This window comes from Coregonus lavaretus (assembly GCF_964263955.1).
Source record: "Coregonus lavaretus genome assembly, chromosome: 4".
Taxonomy (NCBI): Eukaryota; Metazoa; Chordata; class Actinopteri; order Salmoniformes; family Salmonidae; genus Coregonus; species Coregonus lavaretus.
The window spans coordinates 72,077,102-72,101,521 of NC_139991.1; the positions used below are offsets into that span (position 1 = coordinate 72,077,102).

The 24,420-nt window shown below is 45.2% G+C and overlaps 1 protein-coding gene across 4 annotated transcripts in view; it reads left to right on the forward strand.

Moving 5' to 3' along the window:
- The window catches only part of nrg1 (neuregulin 1), a 148,333-nt gene that overhangs the window by 50,206 nt on the left and 73,707 nt on the right, over window positions 1–24,420 (forward strand). The window contains exon 1 of one of the 4 annotated variants that reach the window (XM_084159538.1): window positions 16,024–16,313. The exons of the other annotated variants lie outside the window; for them this stretch is intronic. The gene's annotated coding sequence lies outside the window, so the exon portion shown is untranslated. Of the gene's footprint in view, window positions 1–16,023; window positions 16,314–24,420 lie in introns of those variants that run through there. 4 annotated transcript variants of the gene reach the window in all.

Below are 24,420 nucleotides of genomic sequence, written 5' to 3' on the forward strand. Positions count from 1 at the left end.
AGTGGCTCGTGGGGTCCCCCCCCCCCCCCCCCCACCTTGCGAGTAAAACATTTTAGCGGCCCCCCTCATGACAGAGAATGTTGCAATTTTTTTAAAGCAAGTTTTCTGCAATTCTACACATTTTGGTGGAGGCAAAGGTGGAGGCAAATGTTTGCAGTTTTTAATATGAAAACTGATAATCAATGGGCCCCACCCCGGTCGGTAATTCGACCATGCTTACTACAAGTTTAGATAGCTGGCCGCTAGAATAACTTACCAATCTAAAAATGTTTAGCTGACATGGGCTAATTGAGTGACTGCTGAGGCTCAACCAAATTTCTAAATTGCACCCTTTGTATTATATTATTCTAACTCTCAACAGCAAGTTGAGACCCCGACTGAGTTCCTAAAAATAAAATAAAATAAAAATATACAGTATATAAAACAAAATTGGGGTGAAATTGGGCCGCGGGCCGGCCGTCGTTTGCCCATGGAAAGAGCAGGTGTTCTTAATAATAATAATATGCCATTTAGCAGACACTTTTATCCAAAGCGACTTACAGTCATGCGTGCAACATTTTTTTTTTTTGTGTATGGGTGGTCCCGGGGATCGAACCCACTACTCTGGCGTTACAAGCGCCGTGCTCTACCAGCTGAGCTACAGAGGACCACGTGTTGTATACTCAGTGTATAACTTCATTACCATACACCATTATTAAAGTAAGAGCTAGCTGGTTTAATAGGAACTGATTTTAACACATATGGGTAACTTTTGAAAATGGTGCTTGACTGATTACATGGTGTATGTAGGTCTGTTACTGTTACAAACAGATTAATTCCCATAGAAATAGTTTCTTCCTCCTGGTGGTGTCTGTCTCACAGTAGAGGGTGCTGTGGACTGTTTTGCACAGAGGCGTCTGATGAGAGAGAGACTAGTGTTGCATCCAAAATGGCATCCTATTCTCTATATAGTGCAATACCTTTGACCAGAGCCCTGGTCAAAAGTAGTGCACAATATACTATAGGGGATAGGGTGCCATTTGAGAGGCAGCCTGGATCAGTTAATGCTCCAGCTGTGTTACAGAGAAGTCGAGGGTCAGTGGTTTAAGTGAACTGATCTGATGGTTGCATTTGATTACTCAATAATGAATGGTGAACTATTTTGGCAAATGGATTGGACAGGGAGTGATTCATCCTTCTCTCCTCCTCTTCTCCTCCTCTCCTCCTCTCCTCTTCTCCTCCTCTCTCTATCCTTCTCTCCTCCTCATCTCTGACCCAGCGTGGTCTCTGAACACCTTGACCCAAAATACACGTCCAAAATGTTTTACCATCCTCCGAGAGATTTATAGTTGGAAGATATTAAAATATTGTAATATACTGTCCGTGGATATTGCATATTCTACCAATGGCCTAATTTTTTTTAATGACCTGTCTAAAATGTAGGCTTATAAATAATTCAAACTTGAAATATTTGGAACGTTTCTGGCAGTCCATAGTCCAAGACGGCAGTGATGCTTTTCGTTGCTTTTCAGTTTACTCACAGATCTGGTACAGACTGTTGATAGGGTTAAATATGTTGATCACAGTAGTTAGACTTCATGTAGTTAGACTTCATGTAGTCCTCTGTAGCTCAGTTGGTAGAGCATGGCGCTTGCAATGCCAGGGTTGTGGGTTCGTTTCCCACGGGGGGCCAGTATGAAAATGTATGCACTCACTAACTGTAAGTCGCTCTGGATAAGAGCATCTGCTAAATGACTAAAATGTAAATGTTTGGAAATCTAAACTACATTAACCAGTGAACAATACCATTTCAAGAAAGTAAATAAAAGTTGACTGATTTCTCCTCGTATGATGTCACTAAACTATGAAAACTAGTCATTGAAGTTCAAGGATGTGAGTGTGACATTTAAGCAATGATTACATTTCCCTATATTGTGAACAAGAACTATTTTAAACACAAAGAAAACTTTGAAAAGAGATATACTGTAGCCTTTGAATAACTCTAATCTTTAGTTTCACCCACTGACTGAGGCCACCTATCTAATGGCGTTCTTTAAACCTGTCACCAAATCCACAAATAGTTTTAAGATGTACAATACCACACCCCTGTTAAGAATTCCCCAAAGAAGCAGTGATAATATTGTCTGGAAAAAAGTATCTGTACACGTGCACTTTGTCGCAATTGCCAGTAGTATCGCTATAATCTGTAAGAACCTGTTTTGAAACCCATTTGTTCATGTTTGTAATGGAATATCAGATTTCTTAAAAAATCAGAGTTATCTACCGGTATGTTCAATATACTAAAAAAAACATTGATTAACTTGCATTTATTCAAACAAAACCTATATTTGTTGACTAATCAACGCCAACAAATACAGAAAACTAAAAGCTGTAGTTATTGAATGAACATATTTCTCAACCCGGCATGTTTCCCCTTAAACCACTGACTCAGTAATGTTTAGCAACAAACGGACTACAGGGCGAGTGGGTTTATTTGGAGGATGTATCCTGTTGTAAGTCACCAGTCCGCCTCCACTCGGCTCAGTGACACACGGTTCGCCAGCCCACTCTGAGAATATGCAGGTGGTGGACTGCAATCTGTTGAGCCGCTCTAATATTTACGTTACAAGATGTAGTGTTTTAGGAGAAGTTTCTCATTCGTCAGGGGACTGTGCGTGATACAGGTGGGAGGGTGTTTGGGGTCACTTGTACCATTATTAGCTCCATCTAAAATAACTTTATTTGTGATTGTGTGCCTTCACACACTTCACATCATCTAATGCAGCACACTACTACCTTGAAGATGCTCTGGATAAGAGCTACAATATAAATGTAAATAGACAGTAGGTTCTTGCCAGAGTATCAGACATGCCATTTTATGTGGGGAGGGCGTGTAGTTAATTGAGTATGCATGAAAAGTGAATAAATATTTTAGGTGGTCCCCTCTACCTCAAAAATGAAAACAGCCATGACAGAGCATGTCATACTACATGTAAGTAGAGTTATTAAAGTGACTATGCATATATAATAAACAGAGAGTAGCAGCAGCATAAAAGGTGGGGGGGGGGAGCAGTTGCCATACCAGGCGGTGATGCAACCAGTCAGGATGCTCTCGATGGTGCAGCTGTAGAACGTTTTGAGGTGCCCTCTTCACGACTGTCTTGGTGTGCTTGGACCATGTTAGTTTGTTGGTGATGTGGACACCAAGGAACTTGAAGTTCTCAACCTGCTCCACTACAGCCCCGTCAATGAGAATGGGGGCGTGCTCGGTCCTCTTCTTTTTCCTGTAGTCCACAATCATCTCCTTTGTCTTGATCACGTTGAGGGAGAGGTTGTTGCCCTGGCTCCACACGGCCAGGTCTCTGACCTCCTCCCTATAGGCTGTCTCGTCGTTGTCGGTGATCAGGCCTACCACTGTTGTGTCATCTGCAAACTTAATGACGGTGTTGGAGTCGTGCCTGGCCATGCAGTCATGAGTGAACAGGGAGTACAGGAGGGGACTCAGCACGCACCCCCTGAGGTGCCCCCGTGTTGAGGATCAGCGTGGCGGATGTGTTGTTACCTACCTTACTACCTGGGGGCGGCCCGTCAGGAAGTCCAGGATCCAGTTGCAGAGGGAGGTGTTTAGTCCCAGGGTCCTTAGCTTAGTGATGAGCTTTGAGGGCACTATGGTGTTGAACGCTGAGCTGTAGTCAATGAATAGCATTCTCACATACGTGTTCCTTTTGTCCAGGTGGGAAAGGGCAGTGTGGACCGCAATAGAGATTGCATAATCTGTGGATCTGTTGGGGCGGTATGCAAATTGGAGTGGGTCTAGGGTTTCTGGGATAATGGTGTTGATGTGAGCCATGACCAGCCTTTCAAAGCACTTCATGGCTACAGACGTCAGTGCTACTGGTCGGTAGTCATTTAGGCAGGTTATCTTAGTGTCCTTGGGCACGGGGACTATGGTGGTCTGCTTGAAACATAATAATAATATGCCATTTAGCAGACGCTTTTATCCAATGCGACTTACAGTCATGTGCGCATACATTTTTACGTATGGGTGGTCCCGGGGATCGAACCCACTACCCTGGCGTTACAAGCGCCATGCTCTACCAATTGAGCTACAGAGGACCACGTCGGTATTACAGACTCAGTCAGGGACATGTTGAAAATGTCAGTGAAGACACTTGCCAGTTGGTCAGCACATGCTTGGCGTACACATCCTGGTAATCCGTCTGGCCCTGTGGCCTTGTGAATGTTGACCTGCTTAAAAGTCTTACTCACATTGGCTACGGAGAGTGTGATCACATAGTCATCCAGAACAGCTGGTGCTCTCATGCATGCTTCAGTGTTGCTTGCCTCAAAGCGAGCATAGAAGTGGTTTAGCTCGTCTGGTAGGCTTGTGTCACGTGGCTGTGCTTCCCTTTGTAGTCTGTAATAGTTTTCAAGCCCTGCCACATCCAACGAGCGTCAGAGCCGGTGTAGTACGATTCAGTCTTAGTCCTGAATTGACTCTTTGCCTGTTTGATGGTTCGTCGGAGGGCATAGCGGGATTTCTTATAAGCGTCCGGGTTAGAGTCCCGCTCCTTGAAAGCGGCAGCTCTACCCTTTAGCTCAGTGCGGATGTTACCTGTAATCCATGGCTTCTGGTTGGGGTATGTATGTACGGTCACTGTGGGGACGACTTCATCGATGCACTTATTGATGAAGCCAGTGACTGATGTGTTGTACTCCTCAATGCTATCTGAAGAATCCCGGAACATGTTCCAGTCCTGTAGCTTAGCATCTGCGTCATCTGACCACTTTTTTATTAAACGAGTCACTGGTGCTTCCTGCTTTAGTTTTAGCTTATAAGCAGGAATCAGGAGGATAGCGTTATGGTCAGATTTGCCAAATGGAGGGCGAAGGAGAGCTTTGTATGCGTCTCTGTGTGTGGAGTAAAGGTGGTCTAGAGTTTTTTTTCCTCTGGTTGCACATTTAACATGCTGGTAGAAATTAGGTATAACGGATTTAAGTTTCCCTGCATTAAAGTCCCCGGCCACTAGGAGCGCTGCCTCTGGATGAGCGTTTTCCTGTTTACTTATGGCCTTATACAGCTCATTGAGTGCAATCTTAATGCCAGCATTGGTTTGTGGTGGTAAATAGACAGCTATGAAAAATATAGATGAAAACTCTCTTGGTAAATACTGTGGTCTACAGCTTATCATAAGATACTCTACCTCAGGCGAGCAAAACCTCGAGACTTCCTAAGTATTTGATTTTGTGCACCAGCTGTTGTTTACAAATATACACAGACCGCCACCCCTTGTCTTACCGGAGTCAGCCGTTCTATCCTGCCGATGTAGCGTATAGCCCGCTAGCTGTATGTTATCCATGTCGTCGTTCAGCCACGACTCGGTGAAACATAAGATATTACAGTTTTTAATGTCTCGTTGGTAGGATAACCGTAATCTTAGGTCATCTAATTTATTTTCAAATGATTGAACATTGGCTAATAGGATTGATGGAAGAGGCAGTTTACTCGCTCGCCGTCGGATCCTTACAAGGCACCCCGATCCAACATCCACGATATCTCTGTCTCTTTCTCCTGCGAATGACTGGGATTTGGGCCTTGTCGGGTGTCTGTAGGATATCCTTTGTGTCTGACTCGTTGAAGAAAAAATCTTAGTCCAATACGAGGTGAATAATCGCTGTCCTGATATCCAGAAGCTCTTTTTGGTTATAAGAGACGGTGGCAGAAACATTATGTACAGAATCAATTACAAATAACGTGAAAAAACACACATAATAGTACAATTGGTTAGAGGGCTGTAAAACGGCAGCCATCCTCTCCGGCGCCATCATAGAACATCATAGAATTTCAGACACTAATTTCTGTAAGACTCGATTCAGAGGACAGATTGTCACTCATCATGTTGATGCAACAGTAGCTAAGATGGGGAGAAGTCTGTCCATAATCAAGCACTGCTCTGCCTTCTTAACAAAACTATCAATGTACTCAGAGAGCTAACATTAATAATATGCATGTAAATCTCTCATGGCTCAAAGTAGGTAACTGATCCAAGCAGTAGAATCAGATTTAAAAAACAGATAAAAATACACCTTATGGAACAGCGGGGACTGTGAAGAGACACACACACAGGCACAGACACACGCATACACATGATAACATACGCACTCTACATGTCACGCACTGACTCTGGGGACTCTTATTTGTTGAGTCAGGGTGTGATTTTCTATGTTGTATTTTCTATGTTTGGATCTAGTATGTCTAGATCTATGTTGGCCGGTGTGGTTCCCAATCAGAGGCAGCTGTCGCTCGTTGTCTCTGATTGGGGCCCATACTTAGGCAGCCTATTGGCACTAGTGGGTTGTGGGATCTTGTTCTGTATAAGGTATGTTGTTTGTGTCTACCTTGGACTTTACGTTTCGTTTATTGTTTTGTCGAGTGTTTATCAAGTTTAAATAAACATGTATGCATATCACGCTGTGCCTTGGTCTGACCCGTCCTTGAACGAACGTGACAGAAGATCCCACCAAACGAGGACCAAGCAGCGTGCCCAGGAGGACCGAACACCCTGGACACAGGTGGGGAAGATGTGGTCGTGGGAGGAGATATTTGCGGGGAAAGGGCCATGGGCGAAGGTAGATGCCCAGGCAGGAGAGGAGCAACGGCAACACAGAGGACGCCGGTCGAGGAAGAAGCCCGAGAGACAGCCCCAAGAAAAAAAAATTTGGGGGCTAAAAGGGTGGTTGGCGGAGCCTAGTGTTAGAGCAGAGCCAACTCCCCGTACTCACGTGAGGAAGCGTGTGACTGGGCAGGCTCCGTGTTATGCGGAGCTACGTACTGTGTCGCCAGTGTGCCGGCACAGTCCTGTACATCCTGTGCTAGCACCACGCACGTGCCGTGCGAAGATGGGCATCCAGCCAGGACGGGGTGTGCCAGCTCAACGCTCCTGGTCTCCAGTACGCCTCCTCGGTCCCGCATATCCTGCGCCAGTTCTACGTACTGTATCGCCAGTGCGTGTGGACAGCCCTGTGCGTCCTGTGCTAATGCCTCACACATACTGTGCGGAAGTAGGCATCCAGCCAGGACGGGTTGTGCCAGCTCTCCGCTTCAGACCTCCAGTCCGCCTCCACAGTCCGGTACGGCCCGTGCCTACTCCCCGCTCCAAACCAGTGGTGCGTGTTCCCAGCCGGCCCGGCCTGTTCCTGCTCCCTGCACCAAACCAGTGGTGCGTGTTCCCAGCCCGGCCTGTTCCTGCTCCTCGCACCAAGCCAGTGGTGAGCGTCGCCAGCCCGGCCCGGCCTGTTCCTGCTCCTCGCACCAAGCCAGTGGTGCGCGTCGCCAGTCCGGCCAGGCCTGTTCCTGCTCCTCGCATCAACCTAGTGGTGCGTGTCGCCAGTCCGGCCCGGCCTGTTCCTGCTCCTCGCATCAATCTAGTGGTGCGCGTCGCCAGTCCGGCCCGGCCTGTTCCTGCTCCTCGCACCAAGCCAGTGGTGCGTGTCGCCAGTCCGGCCCGGCCCGTTCCTGCTCCTCGCACCAAGCCAGTGGTGCATGTTCCTAGTCCGGTTCGGCCCGTGCCTGCTCCTCGCACCAGACCAGTGGTGAGTGTGTCCAGTCCGGCACGGCCCGTGCCTGTTCCACCGGTGCCTGATCCAGCTCCGGTCAGCTGCTCCAGTCCGGAGCCAGAGCAGTCCGCTCCACCGGTGCCTGATCCAGCTCCGGTCAGCTGCTCCACTCCGGCGCCAGAGCAGTCCACTCCACCGGGGTCTAGTCCAGCTCCGGTCAGCGGCTCCACTCCGGAGCCAGAGCAGTCCGCTCCACCGGTGCCTGATCCAGCTCCGGTCAGCGGCTCCACTCCGGAGCCAGAGCAGTCCGCTCCACCGGGGTCCAGTCCAGATCCGGTCAGCGGCTCCACTCCGGAGCCAGAGCAGTCCGCTCCACCGGTGCCTAGTCCAGCTCCGGTCAGTGGCTCCAGTCCGGAGCCTGAGCAGTCCGCTCCGGTCAGCGGCTCCAGTCCAGACCCAGACGTCACAGCTTCGGGGTCTCCCACACCAGGGTCCAGACAGGGCTTGGAGCATAGTGGGAGGAAGGAGAGGGGAAGCAGCGCACCGAGGTCCAGACCAGTAACAGGGAGGCGGAGAATAGGTGGTTGTTACGCCCGGAGCCGGATCCGCCTCCGAGGCAGAATGCCCACCCGGCCCCTACCCTGTTAAGTAAAGGTTGTGTGGTCGTAGTCCGCACCTTTGGGGGGGGGGGGTACTGTCACTCCCTGACTCTGGGGACTCTTATTTGTTGAGTCAGGGTGTGATTTTCTATGTTGTATTTTCTATGTTTGGATCTAGTATGTCTAGATCTATGTTGGCCGGTGTGGTTCCCAATCAGAGGCAGCTGTCGCTCGTTGTCTCTGATTGGGGACCATACTTAGGCAGCCTATTGGGACTAGTGGGTTGTGGGATCTTGTTCTGTATAAGGTATGTTGTTTGTGTCTACCTTGGACTTCACGTTTCGTTTATTGTTTTGTCGAGTGTTTATCAAGTTTAAATAAACACGTATGCATATCACGCTGCGCCTTGGTCTGACTCGTCCTTGAACGAACGTGACACTACACACACGTACACAAGGATGTTGTATTGTAGATATGTGGTAGTAGAGTAGTGGCCTGAGGGCACACACTTAATGTGTTGTGAAAAGTGTTATGAAATGTAATATCATGTAATATTTGTAATTGTATATAACTGCTGATGGGGATCCTTAATAAATACAAAAATACAATTATCCCTCCACATGTTATGTAACATAACAGAATGAACCACAAGTGCCACATAAAAACTAAGGAATGGACTGGCAACTCCAAGTTTATATTTAAGCTAATCAAATGAACAAAGCAGCAAAGGGCTGCTGTAGCAACGTGTCCACATTGCATCCTGCAGCCTGAGGTCTGAAGAATGATGGCACTGCAGAGATTCAGCTAAGAGGCTTTGTCAAAACAGCTGGAATGCTTACAAATGTACCCACACAATGTATTGTAGGGTGGAAAAAAATCAATCTTGACGTCTTTGTCTTGGATGCGTTAAGAGCTGCCAAGTTTATTTCCTTAATGTTTAGAAAATGGGACCTTGGTAAGCACTTGTGAGAGAGGGTTGCCATTGACTGGCTCTATCATGATGGGATAAAATGCACATTCGTTTTATAATCCGTAAGGGATTAGAAATTATTCTGAGGAGAATGGAAGTTGAACTGGACAGTGGGCTGTGTAAAAATCACATTGGTCCAATACCTCAAAAATGGAGGCTACAATTTAGTCAATGTAACCAGTAACCACCTACCTGTACGAAAGGAAATTCAAATTTTTATGAAACCGTTCCATTTGTGACAGGAACTTACTTTGTTCTTATCTGCTTGCAAGGAGCCTGCCTTAGCATTTGCAAGTGTATCCCAGCTTCATATTATCCCTCTAATACAGGGGTACTCAAATAGTATTTGAGAAGGTTTGGTCACACAAAATTCCTAGGTTTTGCAACGGGACAGAGAAAAAATGTTGCAATTTTAAAGCGTATTTCCGGCAATTCTACACATTTTGCCACATCTTATGTGTGTTCATATGATATCTGAGTGTTTCAAACATTAGGCCTACAACAAAATCAATGGGGGGCCATTGAGTCACTCACTGTTGTGCAGCACGTGCCAGGTGATCTATTTACAGTATGGATTTCACAACTAAATGTTTGCCAGCTAGATATCTTATAACTATTAAGTTAACTGTCTGTGTGCTTAATGCTCTGCCGTTGTGCATTTTGTTTGCCAACTCATTAGTTAGTTATCTAGCTAAGTGGTTAGCTTCTTGCAAAATCAAGCTTCTCTTGGTAACAGCAGAGAATCCCCTCCTGGATCAAGAGCCTGTCTAATATTTGTTTTGTGCGTGCAGCAAACAAGCATTTTGGATTTCCTTGTATAACTTTATGAGCTGGGATGTCTGTGCTGTATAAAATGTTCACAAGCGCTCGTTAGCATTTAGCTAGCATTCGCTATGGGATTGTACATGTACTTGTTAGCATTGCTAACCTTCATATTAGAGAGGCTCAGTGGTGTTTGAAAAGAGCTCCTCTTGTGTTCAGTGCCGGTATTACCGAATATCCTGGGATAGCACAATGTCGGTAGGAAGGTATGACAGTCTGAAAACCACCCAAGCCTAATTAACATATTTCAGATCCACCGAGAGGGTACCTGGGGCTGCCTCTATTGCACTCTTAGCTGCAGTGAAGGACTGCAGTACATGTATATGCAGTGGGCACATTGCATCAGGATCCATTCTGACAAGTCTCTGCACTAAAGTAGAGACTTGTCCTGTCGGTGAAGCACATCAGGGCTCCTTATTGAAATTCCACATTCATTATTTAAAGTAGAGAGCTTAAGAGTGAGTAATATATGGACCTTTGGCTTAATCCACTTTAAATATTTATATCTTATAACTTTTATGTGTTTCAGTTGTCTTTCTTTCCCATTGGTTGTGTAAAAAAACGTTTTAAAAAACGTTTATAATAGATTTTATATAATATATGTGAACATTATAAGAGTAATTTTAAGGTGAACTGATGGTGTGTAGCTATGTCTTTCCTGGCCAGTCAGAGTTATCAGGTTTTAATGAACTGGTTCCACAACATAATAGATGGTGGTCAGAGGGGATTGTATTTCTGCAGGTAGATGACACCCTGACAAAACAGCAGGCTTGCTAAGTGTCAAATCAGAAAGCAGCCAATACTGTGGAATTATGTACCCTGGACGGAGATCTGTTTGTGCTGTTTTGTTAGGCGTGACAATGACCCTAGGAGTTGGCAAGACAGCACAAACAGATCTGGGGCCAGGCTATGGATGATGAGCCTTATTAGCAGATTAAGTAAAGCAAACATTTCACTTCAAACAATATTATCCCACAAACCTGTTAGAATTTGTTGATCAGGTTGTGCATGTTCTAGATGTTTTTACAACTGCCGGCTAGCACTGATTACAGTACTGCCGTCTAGCCTAGCACAGATTACAGTACTGCTTTCTAGGCTAGCACAGATTACAGTACTGCTTTCTAGGCTAGCACAGATTACAGTAGTGCCGTCTAGCCTAGCACAGATTACAGTACTGCTTTCTAGGCTAGCACAGATTACAGTACTGCTTTCTAGGCTAGTACAGATTACAGTACTGCCGTCTAGCCTAGCACAGATTACAGTACTGCTTTCTAGGCTAGCACAGATTACAGTACTGCTTTCTAGGCTAGCACAGATTACAGTAGTGCCGTCTAGCCTAGCACAGATTACAGTACTGCTTTCTAGCCTAGCACTGATTACAGTACTGCTTTCTAGGCTAGCACAGATTACAGTACTGCCATCTAGCCTACTCTCTTAGAAAAGAAGGTGCTATCTAGAACCTAAAAGGGTTATTCGGCTGTCCCCATAGGAGAACCCTTTAAAGAACCATTTTTGGTTCCAGGTAGAACCCTTTTGAGTTCCATGTAGAACCCTTTTGAGTTCCATGTAGAACACTTTCAACAGAGGGTTCTACATGGAACCTAAAAGAGTTCTACCCGGAACCAAAAATAGTTCTACCTGGAACCAAAAACGTTTCTCCTATGGGGACAGCTGAAGAACCCTTTTGGAACCCCTTTTTTCTAAGAGTGTAGCACAGATTACAGTACTGCCGTCTAGCCTAGCACAGATTACAGTACTGCTTTCTAGCCTAGCACAGATTACAGTACTGCTTTCTAGCCTAGCACAGATTACAGTACTGCCGTCTAGCCTAGCACAGATTACAGTACTGCTTTCTAGGCTAGCACAGATTACAGTAGTGCCGTCTAGCCTAGCACAGATTACAGTACTGCTTTCTAGCCTAGCACAGATTACAGTACTGCTTTCTAGCCTAGCACAGATTACAGTAGTGCCGTCTAGCCTAGCACAGATTACAGTACTGCTTTCTAGCCTAGCACAGATTACAGTACTGCTTTCTAGCCTAGCACAGATTACAGTAGTGCCGTCTAGCCTAGCACAGATTACAGTACTGCTTTCTAGGCTAGCACAGATTACAGTAGTGCCGTCTAGCCTAGCACAGATTACAGTACTGCTTTCTAGCCTAGCACAGATTACAGTACTGCTTTCTAGCCTAGCACAGATTACAGTAGTGCCGTCTAGCCTAGCACAGATTACAGTACTGCTTTCTAGCCTAGCACAGATTACAGTACTGCCGTCTAGCCTAGCACAGATTATAGTACTGAAGGTGATGAGGAGTATAAACTAGGGGTGCTTTTACATTTTTTAGGGACAAGATCACATACTGTACAATAGCTGAAGAGTTGCATTTGAATAATTAAGGTATGAGGGTATTCTGTTCCCACAGAGACGATCCTCTTTTTAAGACTCTCACACCCACTCATAGAAATTATATGCAGAATATATTCCACACCCCATATCCATCTTTATTTAGCCAGGATAGTCCACTCAGCGATATTGTCACGGTTTTCCAGTGTTTTCCACAGAACTGTATTCTACACCTATACTGGGACAATAGCTTTCCCCTGGTGTAAAACGGCTGAGAAACACTTATAGTGTACATTGTTTGGATCCATGCATAGAGTGTCCAAAACAAATGCTGGACTGCCTCACAAGCTCAATATAGCCACTGTTTCTAACATGCTGGCTAGTTTCAGTATATGGCGTGAGAATTAAACAGCCTGAGAATTGAAATGTTTGATATGCTGCAACGATGAAGGAACGTTCCTAACGTTAGCTGAGAAGACGTAATAAAATACAAATAAACAGATGATTCGCTTCAATGGAAGCTTCTGACTCTGGCATGACCGTTGTTTTCCTGTCTACTTCATTATCTGTGAAATATGGGAACCCTTGACACAGATGCTCTCCAATTGAGCAAAAACAAAACTAACTTCAAGAAATTGACGTCAATTGAGCAAAAATGAAATTGGTCATCACTATTTGGTCATCCTCCAGCAAGCAAGATTGTAACTTCTTAGAGGTAATTGTGCTATGAATGAGATATGAATCATATAGTACAGTGAGTAGGCTCTATGCTGTATGTAAGAGCTTCTAGAATGAAATAATATAATGCAGTATTGAAACAAATGTGTCTACTGAACTGCAAGTGGACCCCAGAAAACCTATATTTGACTGTCTCTGGGTTATTTGTGCAATTATGAGGCATATTTACGGGCAGTGATGCAAAGTACTTAAGTAAAAATACTTTAAAGTACTAAACTCAGCAAAAAAAGAAACGTCCTCTCACTGTCAACTGCGTTTATTTTCAGCAAACTTAACATGTATAAATATTTGTATGAACATAACAAGATTCAACAACTGAGACATAAACTGAACAAGTTCCACAGACATGTGACTAACAGAAATTGAATAATGTGTCCCTGAACAAAGGAGGGGTCAAAATCAAAAGTAACAGTCAGTATCTGGTGTGGCCATCAGCTGCATTAAGTACTGCAGTGCATCTCCTCCTCATGGACTGCACCAGATTTGCCAGTTCTTGCTGTGAGATGTTACCCCACTCTTCCACCAAGGCACCTGCAAGTTCCCTGACATTTCTGGGGGGAATGGCCCTAGCCCTCACCCTCCGATCCAACAGGTCCCAGACGTGCTCAATGGGATTGAGATCCGGGCTCTTCGCTGGCCTTGGCAAAACACTGACATTCCTGTCATGCAGGAAATCATGCACAGAACGAGCAGTATGGCTGGTGGCATTGTCATGCTGGAGGGTCATGTCAGGATGAGCCTGCAGGAAGGGTACCACATGAGGGAGGAGGTCTTCTCTGTAACGCACAGCGTTGAGATTGCCTGCAATGACAACAAGCTCAGTCCGATGATGCTGTGACACACCGCCCCAGACCATGACGGACCCTCCATCTCCAAATCGATCCCACTCCAGAGTACAGGCCTCGGTGTAACGCTCATTCCTTCGACGATAAACGCGAATCCGACCATCACCCCTGGTGAGACAAAACCGCGACTCGTCAGTGAAGAGCACTTTTTGCCAGTCCTGTCTGGTCCAGCGACGGTGGGTTTGTGCCCATAGGCGACATTGTTGCCGGTGATGTCTGGTGAGGACCTGCCTTACAACAGACCTAGAAGCCCTCAGTCAAGCCTTTCTCAGCCTATTGCGGACAGTCTGAGCACTGATGTTGGGATTGTGCGTTCCTGGTGTAACTCGGGCAGTTGTTGTTGCCATCCTGTACCTGTCCCACAGGTGTGATGTTCCGATGTACCGATCCTGTGCAGGTGTTGTTACACGTGGTCTGCCACTGCGAGGACGATCAGCTGTCCATCCTGTCTCCCTGTAGCGCTGTCTTAGGCATCTCACAGTACGGACATTGCAATTTATTGCCCTGGCCACATCTGCAGTCCTCATGCCTCCTTGCAGCATGCCTAAGGCACGTTCACGCAGATGAGCAGGGACCCTGGGCATCTTTCTTTTGGTGTTTTTCAGAGTCAGTAGAAAGGCCTCTTTAGTGTCCTACATTTTCATAACTGTGACCTTAATTGCCTACCGTCTGTAAGCTGTTAGTGTCTTAACGACAGTTCTACAGGTGCATGTTCATTAATTGTTTATGGTTCATTGAACAAGCATGGGAAACAGTGTTTAAACCCTTAACAATGAAGATCTGTGAAGTTATTTTGATTTTTACAAATTATCTTTGAAAGACAGGGTCCTGAAAAAGGGTTTACTTAAGTCGTTTTTTGGGGTATCTGTACTTTACTATACATTTTTTTGACTACTTTTACTTTTACTTCACTACATTCCTAAAGAAAATAATGTACTTTTTACTCCAAACATTTTCCTGACGCCCCAAAAGTACTTGTTACATTTTGAATGCTTAGCAGGACAGGAAAATTGTAAAATTCATCCCTACTGCCTCTGATCTGGCGGACCCACTAAACACAAATGCATAATTTGTAAATTATGTCTGAGTGTTGGAGTGTCCCAGGCTATCTGTAAATAAAAAAATATAAGGAATTTCAAGTGATTTATACTTTTACTTTTACTTTTGATACTTAAGTATATTTAGAGCCAAATACTTTTAGACTTTTACTCAAGTAGTATTTTCCTGGGTGACTAACTTTTACTTGAGTAAAGTATCACAATTGGGTACTTTTTCCACCACTGTTTATGGGATGTCTAGGGACATGTACGTACTGTAGGTACATATATGCATTATGACTGTGCATAAAAAATGCTAGGCTGGATATATGCAGCAAGGGGCTTTTATGTGGTGGAGTATTTTGTTGTTCGAGATATACAGTGTTTACTAAATAAACCCTAACAAACTTCCCTCTGGACAAGGCATCGGGAAAACAGTTCATGACAAGAAGTACACACATCATCGCGAAACATCTGGATCATCCCGGCAAAAAAGAGTAGGAGTCTTTGATGATTCAGCTGTGCGCTCTTTTTCATTTAACTAAACGTTATAACACACTGAAGCATTAGTGCCGTGTTTAATGTTAGCCTCGCCACACTCATAATATTTACAATGAGATACTTTAATAGTAGTCTTTGTGCTGTTCTTTTTGGCCGGCAGAGCCTTTTATGGCGGTAAAAAACATAGACTACAACACCTGTGAAGCCTGTCTATTGATTTTCAACTCTCACGTGTTGTTCGAAAGAGCACTGACGAATTGCCAAATCCAACTCCAAGTTACACCGAAAACATTTGTCTTTCTATGGTCGCAACCAAAACAAGTTGCAACCTAAAGTGCAGTTTCCAAATGTGTTTATCTAATGTATGTCCACTCCACATGGGTTTTCTGATTCAACCGTGATAATGCAATCCATTACAATGATCATCCCTCATTATTGGCTCTTTAAAGAGAGCATAGACTTTATACAGTCTCATATCAACAAAGCCCAAGCAGCCCGTCAGAGTATTTATTAATGTAATCATTAACCTCTTCTGAACTGTGAACATCAACACACCAGAGATGCGTGTGCAGTGTGCGCACATTCAAATGAGACACGTGAACTGCACTTCCGACATTTAGCCTGAAGATATGTGGAGATATGTGGAGAAATGTTTTATATTTTTTATTTAACTAGGCAAGTTAGTTAAGAACAAATTCTTGCCGCCCTATGTGGTGATATGTGGAGTGGTGGTATAAGACTGTGTATGACTTCCCCAAGGAGTGACACCGACCGCATCCACAAGAAACCAGGCTAGAAATCAAGAGAAATACTTTATGATGGGAACCTGTCTGCTCATGTTCAAACAAGCTACACGAAGTGACTAGAGAGAAGACACTCCTAGCAACTAAGAAAAAAGGAGCAGTATGATTAACCCTTTCAGGTAAAAATAGCTAATCAAGAGATTTACTGTGGTTATGGCAACAAAGCTTTTCATTACACAGCGTACCGTAGGTTGGATTTAGAAGAATTTTCAAGAATCGGTTCAGAATTGCCATTCCTGTCTAGAAACATGTTTACATTAATTCACTGTCCTGAAGTAAGACACAACCCCTCACATGCTGTACTCAATGAATGAACCAATACAATCTGAGGCACACTTATCTGTAGCGCTTGTTTTGATAGCATTTCTGCATGTAGGCGTCATGTTTACTCTGACGACACAAACGGAAAGGCAACATTTCTGAGAAAAGGCACTTTGGATATTTGGGGTCCACTTAAGTGCCTTGACCTCACCACTATAAACTGTTTGGACAAAACAGCCGGCGTAGGTGAGGAAGACCCACCATGTACGCAGCTTGTTCAATCAACGTGTTTTGGAGATGACAAAAAAGAACAGCTCACTCAGTCCTCCATGACTCAAGGCCTGGGTTCCCTCCAGAATTGTATGCCACATAAAAGTAATTGTGATTTAACCATTTAACCTTTGACATGTATATATACTAAGCTAACTATGAGTTAATAAGCGACTGTGTATTCAAAGGCAATGATTAAGTTATGTAACTACAGCACACTGTATTTTGTCTGCTCACAGTTTGCCGGATTTTGAGCAAACTTTCGCCCCCTGCTTTAAAAGTCAACTAGCATCTACTGCCAATGTTTGTCTGTGGAGATTGCATGGCTGTGTGCTCGATTTTATACACCTGTCAGCAATGGGTGTGGCTGAAATAGTCAAATCCACTAATTTGAAGGGGTGTCCACCAGTGGAGGCTGATGAGGGGAGGACAGCTCATAATAATGGCTGGAATGGAGTATAATGGCTGGAATGGAGTGAATAGAACCATGTGTTTGATGCCATTCCATTTACTCCATTCCAGCCATTATTATAAGCCGTCCTCCCCTCAGCAGCTTCCACTGGTGTCCACGTACTTTTGTATATATAGTGTACGTCAACAAACATTTACATTAGTTCATGCACTTATACAGCTGAATGTCAGCTACAAACAGCTGTCTAATTGTTCAAACGTAGGACCACATCACCACAATATGCCTGACAAATACTTGCTTTTTTTTAGATAAAAAATAAATAAAATATGGACATCGACAAATGAATTAGATGTCAATGTTACACCTATAATAAAACCATGCTGACAATGACAGGTAGTAAGACCCCAGGCTTATTAAAACATGTTTAGAACTGCTGATAAAATGAATGGTTTCATTTATCTTCCAAGTCGATGATCTCAACAGTACACTATTACTAATAACGCTGATACGTTGATTTACCCATACCCAGTGTTTTCCATCTCAAATGTCACATTCATCACAATCTCTCCTGGATTTGTGTTTTTGTTATCAGTTGAATTACAGCAGGATGTGTCAGATAGAATTTGCCCCCTCTCTGTTCACCTCTCCCTTACACCTCTCCCCTTCACCACCTCACTCCCTCTCTGTTCACCTCTCCCTTACACCTCTCCCCTTCACCACCTCACTCCCTCTCTGTTCACCTCTCCCTTACACCTCTCTCCTTCACCACCTCACTCCCTCTCTGTTCACCTCTCCCTTACACCTCTCTCCTTCACCACCTCACTCCCTCTCTGTTCACCTCTCCCTTACACCTCTCTCCTTCACCACCTCACTCCCTCTCTGTTCACCTCTCCCTTACACCTCTCTCCTTCACCACCTCACTCCCTCTCTGTTCACCTCTCCCTTACACCTCTCCCCTTCACCACCTCACTCCCTCTCTGTTCACCTCTCCCTTACACCTCTCCCCTTCACCACCTCACCACCTCACTCCCTCTCTGTTCACCTCTCCCTTACACCTCTCTCCTTCACCACCTCACTCCCTCTCTGTTCACCTCTCCCTTACACCTCTCTCCTTCACCACCTCACCACCTCACTCCCTCTCTGTTCACCTCTCCCTTACACCTCTCCCCTTCACCACCTCACTCCCTCTCTGTTCACCTCTCCCTTACACCGCTCCCCTTCACCACCTCACTCCCTCTCTGTTCACCTCTCCCTTACACCTCTCCCCTTCACCACCTCACTCCCTCTCTGTTCACCTCTCCCTTACACCTCTCCCCTTCACCACCTCACTCCCTCTCTGTTCACCTCTCCCTTACACCTCTCCCCTTCACCACCTCACTCCCTCTCTGTTCACTTCTCCCTTACACCTCTCCCCTTCACCACCTCACTCCCTCTCTGTTCACCTCTCCCTTACACCTCTCCCCTTCACCACCTCACTCCCTCTCTGTTCACCTCTCCCTTACACCTCTCCCCTTCACCACCTCACTCCCTCTCTGTTCACATCTCCCTTACACCTCTCCCCTTCACCACCTCACTCCCTCTCTGTTCACCTCTCCCTTACACCTCTCCCCTTCACCACCTCACTCCCTCTCTGTTCACCTCTCCCTTACACCTCTCCCCTTCACCACCTCACTCCCTCTCTGTTCACCTCTCCCTTACACCTCTCTCCTTCACCACCTCACTCCCTCTCTGTTCACCTCTCCCTTACACCTCTCCCCTTCACCACCTCACTCCCTCTCTGTTCACCTCTCCCTTACACCTCTCTCCTTCACCACCTCACTCCCTCTCTGTTCACCTCTCCCTTACACCTCTCCCCTTCACCACCTCACTCCCTCTCTGTTCACCTCTCCCTTACACCTCTCCCCTTCACCACCTCACTCCCTCTCTGTTCACCTCTCCCTTACACCTCTCTCCTTCACCACCTCACTCCCTCTCTGTTCACCTCTCCCTTACACCTCTCTCCTTCACCACCTCACTCCCTCTCTGTTCACCTCTCCCTTACACCTCTCTCCTTCACCACCTCACTCCCTCTCTGTTCACCTCTCCCTTACACCTCTCCCCTTCACCACCTCACTCCCTCTCTGTTCACCTCTCCCTTACACCTCTCCCCTTCACCACCTCACTCCCTCTCTGTTCACCTCTCCCTTACACCTCTCCCCTTCACCACCTCACTCCCTCTCTGTTCACCTCTCCCTTACACCTCTCCCCTTCACCACCTCACTCCCTCTCTGTTCACCTCTCCCTTACACCTCTCCCCTTCACCACCTCACTCCCTCTCTGTTCACCTCTCCCTTACACCTCTCTCCTTCACCACCTCACTCCCTCTCTGTTCACCTCTCCCTTACACCTCTCTCCTTCACCACCTCACTCCCTCTCTGTTCACCTCTCCCTTACACCTCTCCCCTTCACCACCTCACTCCCTCTCTGTTCACCTCTCCCTTACACCGCTCCCCTTCACCACCTCACTCCCTCTCTGTTCACCTCTCCCTTACACCTCTCCCCTTCACCACCTCACTCCCTCTCTGTTCACCTCTCCCTTACACCTCTCCCCTTCACCACCTCACTCCCTCTCTGTTCACCTCTCCCTTACACCTCTCTCCTTCACCACCTCACTCCCTCTCTGTTCACCTCTCCCTTACACCTCTCTCCTTCACCACCTCACTCCCTCTCTGTTCACCTCTCCCTTACACCTCTCCCCTTCACCACCTCACTCCCTCTCTGTTCACCTCTCCCTTACACCTCTCCCCTTCACCACCTCACTCCCTCTCTGTTCACCTCTCCCTTACACCTCTCTCCTTCACCACCTCACTCCCTCTCTGTTCACCTCTCCCTTACACCTCTCTCCTTCACCACCTCACTCCCTCTCTGTTCACCTCTCCCTTACACCTCTCTCCTTCACCACTTCACTCCCTCTCTCTCTCACTTCCTCTCTGAGTTGCTTGCAGTTCGTTCTCTCACGGCTCATTGTTGACACATGCTGTGGGGCCCATGTCGCTGTCCACAAGGCCTCCACTGTGGCCCACTAATCCCATACAACCAAGTGACTCCTCAGGATCCGGGTAATGTTCAGTAGGGCATACTGTAGCAAAACAATTTGCAACAAAGAATGAAAATCTGTGGGCCTCCCGAATGGTGCAGCGGTCTAAGGCACTGCATTGCAGTGCTAGAGGAGTCATTACAGATCCGGGTTTGATCCCAGGCTGTGTCACAACCGGCTGTGATTGGGAGTCCCATAGGGCGGCACAATTGGCCCAGCGACATGAGAGTTTGGCCGGGGAGTGGGCTTTCCTTGGCTCATCGCGCTCTAGCGACTCCTTGTTGCGGGCGGGTGCCTGCAGGCTGACCTCGGTCGTCAGTTGAACAGAGTTTCCTCCAACACATTGGTGCGGCTGGCTTCCGGGTTAAGAAGCATGGTTTGGCGGGTCATGTTTCAGAGGACGCATGACTCGACCTTCACCTCCCGAGCCCATTGGGGAGTTGCAGTGATGAGACAAAATCGAAATTGGGGGTAAAAAAAAAATATATATATAATAATCTGTGTTCTTATTGGAGAATTTTAGGTAGCGCCTCCTCCTTTCAGCCCATTTCAAAACGTTTTCTCACTGCTGAAAACGACCCAGGTACCCGTTCCCCTTCCTGCTTCTGACTCACTGAAGAGGAACGTTTCGATTGAAAAGGGAATCATCCCCTAACCTTCTCTGCATAATCTCCCATCCCATATTTACACGACCAAACCATACCTGGGAGTGCTACATTTATCATTGAAATAGACTCATTCATCCAGCACCCACACTGAGCGAAACTGAGCAGCGATCAAACAAGACCTGTGCAACATATTCAGCAGCATGCTCCTGCTTGTCGGCACAATAAAGGCCATCAAAAGCATGTAAGGAGAGGCTATGGAATGACCAGTTGCCCGTGATTGTGTTCCCTCCAAATAGGATGTAACTCAGATTCTAGATGCTTAAAGTGGTAATTCAGTGTTACAGTTGTTTGGATTTCAGTGCTAGGTTGTTTGGATATTCATGACCAGTTATGACAGAAGGTTAGTCTGGAGACTTTATGTCAGGTCAGGTAGAAGTAAGGAATTACTGCTACCAAACGTTATTTTTGTATAAAGGACATTTTCTAAAGAAGTACGAGTTATTAATCTTTATACTATTGTTCCAACAGGCCTTGTCTTGCCGCACTTGCAATGCTTCCTGCCAAAATACAGGAGGATTATGACTCAACAACTTGCACAACACAGTTCATTTAAGCATTTTAGAATTTTCTTAAACAAGCCCATTTTGAATTACACTCTGCTACAGTGCCTTTAGCAAGTATTCACACCCCTTGACTTTGTTCACATTTTGTTGTGTTATAGCCTACACACAATACCCCATAATGTCAAAGTGGAATTATGTTTTTAGAGTTTGTTACAAATTAATGAAAGATGAAAAGCTGAAATGTCTTGTGTCAATAAGTATTCAACCCCTTTGTTATGGCAATCTTAAATAAGTTCAGGAGTAAAAAAAAATCAGATAATAAGTTTCATGGGCTCACTCTGTGTGCAATAACAGTGTTTAACATGATTTTTGAATGACTACCCCATCTCTGTACCCCACACATCTGTAAGGTCGAGCAGTGAATTTCAAACACAGATTCAACCACAAAGACCAGGGAGGTTTTCCAATTCCTTGCAAAGAAGGCCACCAATTGGTAGATGGGGTAAAAATAAAAAAGCAGACATTGAATATCCCTTTGAGCATGGTGAAGTTATTAATTACATTTTGGGTGGTTTATCAATACACCCAGTCACTACAAAGATTCAGGCGTCCTTCCTAACTCAGTTGTCGGAGAGGAAGGAAACCGCTCAGGGATTTCACCATGAGGCCAATGGTGACTAAAACAATTACAGAGTTTAATAGCTGTGATAGGAGAAAACTGAGGATGGATCAACAACATTGTAGTTACTCCAGAATACTAACCTAAATGACAGAGTGAAAAGAAGGAAGCCTGTACAGAATACAAATATTCCAAAACGTGCATCCTGTTTGCAATAAGGCACTAAAGTAAAATAAACTTTTGGTCCTGAATACAAAGTGTTATATTTGGGGCATATCCAACTGTCACGGATTCTGCCAAGGCTGCCCCTCCTCCTTGCTCGGGCAGGCTTCGGAGTTCTTCGTCACCGGAATACTAGCTACTGCCGATCTATGTTCTATGTTTCTATGTTGCACCTGTTGTCTGATTGTTACACACCTGTTGCCCATTATGTGATTACTCATTCCCTATTTAACCCAGTGGCTCCCAATGTGTTTTGTGTGTGTTTGCCTTTCGTTGCGTGTGTCGTTGGTGAGCGGGTTTGTTCCTCCCTGTGTGGAGGTATTCTGTATTGTTTTCTTTACTTCTACAGTAAAGTACGTTTCGTACGAGTTTCTTTGTCCAGCGCCTGACTTCGATCCACCGCATTACACTGACACTCGTGACACCAACACAACACATCACTGAGTACCACGCTTCATATTTTCAAGCATGGTGGTGGCTGCATCATGTTATGGGTATGCTTGTCATCGGCAAGGGTGATTTTTGGGATAAAAACAAATGGAATAGAGCTAAGCACAGGCAAAATCTTAGAGGAACACCTAGTGTTGTCTGCTTTCCAACAGACACCGGGAGACCAATTCACCTTTCAGCAGGTCAATAACTTAAAACACAAGGCCAAATCTACACTGGAGTTTCTTACCAAGACGACATTGAATGTTCCTGAGTGGCCTAGTTACAGTTTTGACTGAAATTGGCTTGAAAATCTATGGCAAGACTTGAAAATGGCTGTCTAGCAATGATCAACAACCAACTTGACAGAGCTTGAATAATTTCTAAAAGAATAATGTGCAAATATTGCACAATCCAGGTGTGCAAAGCTCTTAGAGACTTACCCAGAAAGACTCACTGCTGTAATCGCTGCCAACGGTGATTCTAACGTGTATTGACTCAGGGGTGTTAATACTTATGTTAATGAGATATTTCTGTATATAATTTTCTATAAATGTGCAAACATTTCTAAAAACATGTTTTCACTTTGTCATTATGGAGTATTGTGTGTAGAATTCAGGCTGTAAGACAACAAAATGTGGAATAAGTCAAGGGGTATGAATACTTTCTGAAGGCACTGTATATGGCCAATATTCACCCAGTTCCATCTCAAGATAGCAATTCATATTGAATATGGACTGATACAAGCTATGTCAGTTTATTAAGGACAGTACTACAATCAGAATGTAAGTGTGATCTGTAGGGTTTTTCTCTGTACAGACATGTGGTTGAGAATGCTCCAGCAACCACTAAGGAAACCCTCTGTCACACAAGCAGGAGGACGGTACTGACTAAAACAGTTGGAACATAAACTATACTCGTCACCAGGAATGTGTATTTCTAAATTGGTAGTACGTGGTGTCAAAGCCTCCGTCATCCTATGACCCTATAGGAAAGCTACCGTCATCCTATGACCCTATAGGAAAGCTACCGTCATCCTATGACCCTATAGGAAAGCCTCCGTCATCCTATGACCCTATAGGAAAGCTACCGTCATCCTATGACCCTATAGGAAACACACCGTCATCCTATGACCCTATAGAAAATGTGACGCAAATGTGGAAAAGTACAGAATTATTTTTACATGGAGCACATGTGCTCCTAAGTTGAAAAAAGTAGGAGAACATGAAGAAACTTAGGAGCACAATGACAAATATTTGAGGTATTAATTATAAGAATTGCCAGCAATTACAAAATATAGGGTTAAGAAGCACAATAAAATAGATTTTAGATGTAGCCCACATTGGGCCTATATGAATCCTAGTTACTTTTGAAGCTCAAATACCTGAAGAAGCTCTTCCTTTTCCTTTCCTTCTGTTCCACTAAATGTTATCATCTTGGTGATTTTTTTTCTAGGGGCACTGGTGCTCCCATATTAAAATTCCAGGTAGCACAGCAAAAATATTTAGGAGCATATGCGACCAAAGTGGTAGCACTATAGACCACCCAATGCCCACATAATGATATCCAACTTCCTAGGCATGACTTAACCTGTTGTTAAAGATCAGGAAATTGAAGTTATGGCAACCGGCATGATATTGTCTAACTGTCTGGCCTTACTACTTACTAATGCTGGGATAAACACTTTTAACAACGATTCAAAATATAGGACTACAGTACACTCGTATAATGAGTAGCCTAACTTTGTCTGGGACCTAACGACTTGT